Source organism: Labrus bergylta, chromosome 23 (genome assembly GCF_963930695.1).
Source record: "Labrus bergylta chromosome 23, fLabBer1.1, whole genome shotgun sequence".
Taxonomy (NCBI): Eukaryota; Metazoa; Chordata; class Actinopteri; order Labriformes; family Labridae; genus Labrus; species Labrus bergylta.
Window position 1 is genome coordinate 6,387,787 of NC_089217.1, and position 7,940 is coordinate 6,395,726.

At 40.4% G+C, this 7,940-nt stretch overlaps 1 long non-coding RNA gene across 1 annotated transcript; it reads right to left on the reverse strand.

Moving 5' to 3' along the window:
* Nucleotides 1-928: 928 nt before the first annotated feature.
* Nucleotides 929-6,508, reverse strand: LOC136177675 (uncharacterized). Its single transcript, XR_010665182.1, has 2 exons — nucleotides 2,814-6,508; nucleotides 929-1,703 (listed from the first exon to the last, which is right to left on the reverse strand). It is a non-coding gene; the product is annotated as an uncharacterized lncRNA (long non-coding RNA).
* Nucleotides 6,509-7,940: the final 1,432 nt, after the last annotated feature.

Here is a 7,940-nt window from a genome sequence, read left to right on the forward strand (position 1 = left end):
GGATTTTGGCTCAGGGTTCAATTTATTTTTCTTTGAATTTTTTTTCTCCTTCCCTATCCCTTTCTAAAAAAAAAACATATATATTTTTTTTATAATTCCTTCTTATTTGATCTTACTGCACTGGCAAATCTAAAAGACTTGATCTAAAATCAATTTGTTGTTTTCACTGATTTCATACATTACTACAAAGAAAATTCTAATTTTATCCATAAATGTTGAATATTTTGCTCATGTCTCTCTTTAACCATATATCATTGTCAGACATAAAAAAGCTCCAAATTAACTTCATTGATTGCATTTTGGTTTGTATTAAATAGTCTGAAGCCACATACATTTAATATAGAAATGCTTTAGTCATATAACTAAGAAACATCCCTTTCCGTTGATTGCCTGTGGCTACACATTTTAATTTACTTCCCTTTTAGTGAGAGAGGAGCAAATGTGCATCCAACAGCCCCTCGTCCCTCTCTGATGACACGGATGAAGTTCTGCCCCATTTCCCCCGGCAATGTGTGACACACAAACAGTGGGCCGCGGCTGTGGCTTCACCGGGAATCTCTAAAGCTCCAATCGGAAGGTCAGTCTGAGATTTGTGAGGTCAATTAATGAATGCAGGCGCTCGGTGTACCAGAAAATGATTCACTTGTATTACTCTGGTTTAGTCTGGGATTAGTTGGCTCTGTTGTTGGGATGCAAAACCATTTTTTTTACCGTAAGACATGAAGAAATTGGTACTTGTACTTTTTATTTAAGCAGCTTATGTTTGTTAGCCCTAACTGATAATTTCCGGTGAAGCAATTCTTGAATAGTTATTATGAATTGCGTCCATTTTTTCCACTGAGAAATTCATATCATATTACACACATACTGGACCAGTGTAACTATTACAATCAATATGAAAGAAAGGCTCATATTAATGGACAGACAACAAGAGACTAAAGTACTTTATTCCACATTTATTAAACAAGTCATAACACTGCATTAAAGAGAAGTATTTAATAGAATTAGAAGTAGACAGGAGTAAAAGGATATGAGTCACATCTGCATAATCTCCTATGATGTTCATCTCATTGTGTTGACCCGCTGTAATGCATGCCACACATACACATGCACCTTTGGGTCACGTGGTTAGTGTAAGTGAAGTGTCCTCGTCAGCGTACACACATCGCCTCCGGTTGTGACGTAGAAACTACACTGTGAAGGCTCGGGGGTTTGGATAAATAATGACGTTTATGTAACACAGTGCGTCAAACGCTCAGAGCTACATGTTCATTTTCCTTCAGCTCATTTCTTCATCGTACACATCCTCTTTATGTCACTTCTAAAGGTCTTTCACATTCTAGTGGTAATATATTTTTAAAATCACAATTTTAAATACATACTCATACACATGCAACGTATGACATAACGCGTTAAATAACGTAATGATTATAACTCTAAAATCATTCATTAAAAGCTTTATGATCTAAAATATCTGCACATACAGTAGATTGCTGCAGTTGTGAACTTATTTCTTTACATCCAGTTACCTCTCAACACACTTTGAGAAGCTATTCAAACATCAAAGATGATCCAAGATCCTTTAAAATACTAAACACATACATGGGAGACAAACTTTTATTGGCTAGTCTTAGAATATCAGAAAACGGGTCAGAAAACACAAGATGGTATGGGAAAGTCTCCACTCACTGATGATAGGAAACCTGTGTGTTTGGATCAAAAAGTAAATAAATTAAATATTGATTTATCACATTATTACTGCAGAAGTTCTGGATGGTCTAAAATTTGACAAAATGTATTTCTGTGATATTATAGTCACAATTATGGACTAATATCCGATATAGGAAATATATAAATGGCTTTTAACAGCACTCGTCTTTGAAAATAGGTTTTTTTTTTTAACAAAAGCAATCTTTCAACCATCTTTTTTGAAGTGTCAAGCTATCTGATTGCTGTCTAAAGTTGAGAATAGGTCTATATTACCTTGACTGACTTATTTTTTTTATTGAGGATTAACTTTAAGAAGTGGGACTTCACACTCTTCAATCTGACGTCAGGGCGAGTTAATCTGCTCTCTACCGCCTCACTGTCATAAGACTCTTTGCAATTGTATTCTTCTCAGGTTTCCTGTTCCTCTGATTAAGTATCTCTTTAACCACATCCTGCCTCTCTGATTCGTCCTGATTATATTCTCAGATTTCACTAACGCCTTTCCTCACTTTTGCGGAGCATCTCTGTCAGTATGAATACTTGTGAATTAATTCCTCTCGGTAACTTTTGTGAATGTAGGATTTTCAATCTGTCTACTATTTTATGGTTCTTCCTCCTTTAGGTCTGTGTAGCTGTAATGTACATGTGTAAGACACCTCATGGCAGCTGATCTATATTTGGGTAGGAGCCGAGTTTATGTTGTGAGCTGAAGAGGAAATGTGCTTTGCAGAGACTGAAGAAATATATATTTCTGACATTTTCAAGTAAAGGTCTTCTTTCTAGCCTATTAGACGTGTACTCAAATGGAAAGGAATTTGTAGGCTGTACCTGTTAGCAGAATATAAGCAAGATTGTTAAAATGAAAAAGTTGTCAGTCAAGCTATGATGTTGTTCTGTCTGACCTCGACCGCTTACATCCTAAAATAATCCACAGTCTGTGTCGTGAGTTCATCATTGAACAAATACAGAAGAAACACCCCCACCTAACAATCTGACAAGCTCAGGTTGTGAATTATCTTCAAGCAACTCAAATTACTGTGTGTATGCCAATAATGAGTAGGGGTCCTTCCTCTGAAACACCCACAAAGATGAGAGATACTCACCGTTCGCTCCATGAGGGAGAAATAAGGAAAACTTCTGGTTCAGAAGCCAGGATCCAGTGCAGATACTTTTTGGGGTAAGGGCTTCCTGGCTACTGCCTTTGGAACAGCAAGCCCAGACCGCAAAAAGACCCACAAAGGACAGAAATGTGTCTTCATCGTTCTGTGGCGTTTCTCTCAGCATCTGTGGAAGGAACAAGAGCCATCAGCACATTCCTAAAGCAAAATCTGTTCAATATGAGCTAAAGATATACAGTATAATGTTGAAAATCCACCCAAAAGACTCTTGGATTGTTTTGAATATGATATAAGAAATGATCTTCAGGGCTTTAGGGATCAATTCAATGGTTGATTTGCAGAGCAGGATACTACAAAAGACAGTAAGAAGACAAATCCCAAATTCAATTCTAGCGCAAAATTCCACCAAAACAAAATATAAAAATAGGGGAAGGAACCAGAGGCGATACCAGAGTTGGAACGTTACCAGCAAGATATAGTTGGCCTCAACTCCATGCACAGCAACAGTTCTAGAACCAAACTCCTGAAGAAGAGCTGGACTCTCTCTCCTTTTCTGGAGTTGCCCAGGGTGAGAAGTACCTGGTGGGTGTGGGAGATAGTGGAAAAGCCCCTGGCTGAGCGACACAAGTTTTCAGTTCAGGGTATGCTGCTTTCTTGGAGTCTCTGGGCAGCGTCCTGGAAATGGTTCCCCCTATGGAACCTAATGCAATGAGGCAATGTGCAATGAAGAAGACACCTGGAGAGGGGTGATTGGTAGGATTGACCTGCCCAATCTAAAACGGAGTGGTGCTTTGTTATTGGACTTCTGCTCTAGTCATAGATTGGCCAGAACAAACACTGTTTGTTAGCATATGATGGTTCATAAGTGTACCTGTTACCAGAACAACACAGAAGAAGGGTGATTGTACGCTTATCACTTTGACGTTTCCAATAAAAATAAGGTAAGCCTGCATTCATACTTGGTGCGATAAAAGGTTTACCCTCAGATTTTTGGTCACTCTTGACATTTCAGTATCTAAACATCTCTTTTCTCCTTTTAAAACATATTCTTACATCACTTTAATTTGGGTTTCACCTGGAGGAAACTAAACTAGCTTGAGGACAGAGAGATGCTTGTCACTGTCAGAATCACATCATGAAGCCACATATGCTTCCGTCGTGTTTAAACATAATTGTTGTACTGCTTTACTTGTTTATATTCAACCCTGCTTTTATTTTGAAATAAAGCGAGGACTTTCTGGTAGATTGAAGGTTACGACATTAACTTGACCACAGAAAAGGGAACTTGTTACGGATTAAAAATGAAATGAAAACAGCTTAAAGGAACGATTCAAAGGGAAATGTTTGATGTCATGAGGTGGATATTACTTTTGACCCCTCAACTGAGCTGTCCAAGAGTTTTTAAATGAGACATTCAAGTCGTTCTTTTCCGTCACTGTGACTACAGGGATGCACTGCAGAGGCTTATCCACGGTGCGTTTGAGGGGACAAAATAGCAGGCGATTAATCGCGATTTAAAAAAATGAATGCATTAATTGCAGATCTTAATTAATTGTAATTTACTAGTTAATGCAGAAAGCCCTACTTTATACAGATTTCTATGACAATAAAACCACAAATTAAACAGACACAACATACTCCGTACAAAATGTCTCAGCTAGGTCTAAATCTGTCGAAAAGTTTAACTTTTTTTTTGTTGCACCAACTGAATGCCGTTATATGCCACAAAATGATTTCAGGAGAATCAGAGTGTAAATGATTCCACAACAACAGCCACTGTCCTCCCTTTCCATCCAGCCATCAAATAAACCAGGGCACCACACCCCATGAACAAAGAGACAAGCTACATCGTTTATACTGTGTGATTTTGGTGATGTAGTTGCTGGCCCTTAACACCTTTCAATGTTATACACTTACATTAAAATAAAACCCACTTATGTACTGCACAGGGATTCTAATAAAATGCTGGGAACTTTTTTTATTCTGTCTCATTTAACTAAGGTGTACTTAAATCATGTCAGTAAATACGTTTACTAACCACATAATCCACTCAAATGCTTCTTAACGATTTATGATTAAGCATTACATTTTAACCATTGTGTCTTTATTGAGTGTGTTTTGTCTCTTTTATGTGTTTTCCATCAGGTTTAAACTGCACCTACAACTAGTTTTTATCTCTCCTAGAAGTGATGACAAGTGGCTCTGCATTTGTTTGCGTATTAAAGGAATACATGTTTTAACAATCAGGAAATACTGTTATATTCCTTGTATTTCTAAAGACGTGCTATGAACTCTATAATATTATAAGAGAAATTAAATTTGTCTAGGACTAAGGGGTTGATCACATCATGGAGGAGATATTGCCAGCTTGTATTTAGGCAGTTTAGAAGTTTACAGCAACTTTGGATGTAAATTGATTGTTCTGTAGCATTACGTAAGCAATATGAATTTAGTTTGTTTAAATTTAAGATGATGCAATTCCTCTGTTGTAGAGGAGGCAGTGTAAGAAAAGAGGACTATCCTACCTGAGCGAAATTGAAGTAAACCTGCATCAAGCTTCATTAAAATGAATACCTCTGGAGTTGTGTTTGCAGTTTTGTTGGGTCACAGGATGCAAATTATAAATCTAGAAATAAGGATCTAAATTTAGGACCAAAACTCTATAATCAAATCTTGACTAAAATGGGTAAACTCATGCACCAAACACCAGCTATAAACCTGCAAGTGTAAATCCCTTCATGTGCAGGCGTACATCATGAAATGTCATGCTCCAATAAAGAACAAGTTAATAAAAGAAGGGCTTTAAAAAAAGGCGCTTTTGTGGTGTGTATTGAGGAGGCGAGCACTGCAAAGGACCACATCTGGATGATGAGGGGCCTTAATGCCAGTATATGGCTGCTACGTCAAGCCCAGGGCGGATAGGGACCAGCAGACTGGACCATCTGCAAACGTAGGCATCTGCCACACTTACCTCACCACATGCGTCACATGTGGGGGGGTGGGGGGGGGGGGGGGGGAGTGTCACATCCCCTACTGCTCTTTCACCAAATGTGGGCCATATTCGGCTTACTTTGCTGCCCCTTATGAATTACTGTGTTTTGATTATTTGTAAGGAATAACGGACTCGAATGAGCTCAAATGATCTAATTTTCTGCAGGCCCCCAACCACTGTAAGCTCTCCTGTCTTCTAGAAGTCTCTGAGGTTGGTCCGCCTTAGCAGCAAATGATGATATTTCAAGTCTCAAGAGACTGGCATCTGCTCGTCGGCCTTTAAAACGAAGGATGCATATGGGGGGGGGGGGGGGGGAGCGGGCGCTCTCCGTGGTCCTGAAATACACCGAGAGCTGTCCGTGGTGCTGAAAGCAGCCCTTAGCTCCGCGTGGTGAACGCCCTGCACGGGAGCCCAAATTGTAGAAAGAAAAGAATGTGCATTGATTAAATAAAACAAAGAGCAAACACGATTAAAACAAAACAAGAGAAATAGAAAAAAAAAAAATACAATGAAACAGCGTACACAACCAAGAGTTTCTGTTGAATAGATCTTGCATGAATTGGCACTTGTTGCCATTGAAAACCTGCCGAGTGGGCAATAGGTGCTCGTGCGTGTGCACGCGTGCTCCTGGTTAAATCTTCGCTATAATGCGCTTGAAAAAGTAACGTTACTTCTCCTGGGTGCCACGCGCACGACTGCCCCCCCCCCCCCCCCCCCCCCCACACACACACACACACAAATACAGTCTTCACACGCGCAAACACACACCTTCCAGCCATGAAAAGTAGCTTCATGGAAAATTATAATCAGCCAGCTCTTTCTCTAGCCGTTCAAGAAACTCTAAATATTTTATGTTTCAATGACAAACGTAATTGTAAGCTAATGAGTGATTGGCATCACAATCAGACGGCACTGATATCACCCCAATCCTCTTCTGTTGCTTGTAATTTTTCAAAATTACAGCCAGTGCTGCAAATTTTCTATAGAAGATGTTTATTGAGCGCACAATCTGTCTGGTTAATATATATCGATGGATGCAGAATTTGTATTGCCTCGGTGTAACGGGGCTGCAGACGGAGGCACGGAGCACGTCCACCGCTGCAGTTAATGATAAAGAATTGCAATCAACTGAGTGGAAGTCGAACACGAAACACTTTTAGTTTTAATTCCTGTTTTCCCCCACATCAACACGTCTCTCCGGAGAGAAAGAAAAACACCGGCCACTCTCACGCTTCACCGTCAAGTCAAAACTCGGGGATGAATTTCTCAATGGCTCTCTATATAGCAACACACAGTCTATACAAGCACAAAAACAGAACGGAACGGCAGGTTGTTGTTTCACTCACTTCAACAATACGCAAAGAGGAAATAATAAAAATAGAATGGGCTCACCCAGTCATCACGTATCCGAGGAAGCGTGCATCATTTTTCTCTTCCCCCCTTTTTCCCTCCAATAATCCCTGGGAATTTGAACGGCACCCATTGATATGCAGCAGTAGGGTCCCCCCCCCCCACCACCACCACCACCACCGCCACCTCACCCCCCCTCATCCACCATCACCACCACCCCTCCACCTCCACCCTCTCACCCTCCCTCCATCCTCTCGCTTCATCCCAGACGTCAGTCGCATTGCCTCCCATTTATTCCGCGTCTATATTTATTTTATTTCCCGTGCATTTTCTTAATCTTAATCCATTTTGTCCTCCTCCCCTCCTCTCCGGAAAATGCTGCAAAACCTCTAATGGAAGCCACTCAATTCCTCCAGTCTGCTTCTTGCTGGTGACCTGCATTGACGTCATTGCGTCATTAGGTTTCCCCTGGAAACACGGGAGAGCCAAAAATAGAAACACATTAATTCAAACCCCAGGCTGGGGCGAGGAAAGTGGGGGCTGTGGTAGAGGGGTAGTTTGGGGGCTGTTTTTTGGAGACTATTACTTTCTTTCAATCCATAATATTCTGGACCCCCCCCCCCCCTCCCTCCCAATCCTCAACCCCACTCCCTGGGCACAAAACATACACACACACACACACACACACACCCTTCTCTCATTGGTTTCCCGTTTTCATCTAAACACACACACACACACACACACACACCAACCATTAAGAAATGTCCCTA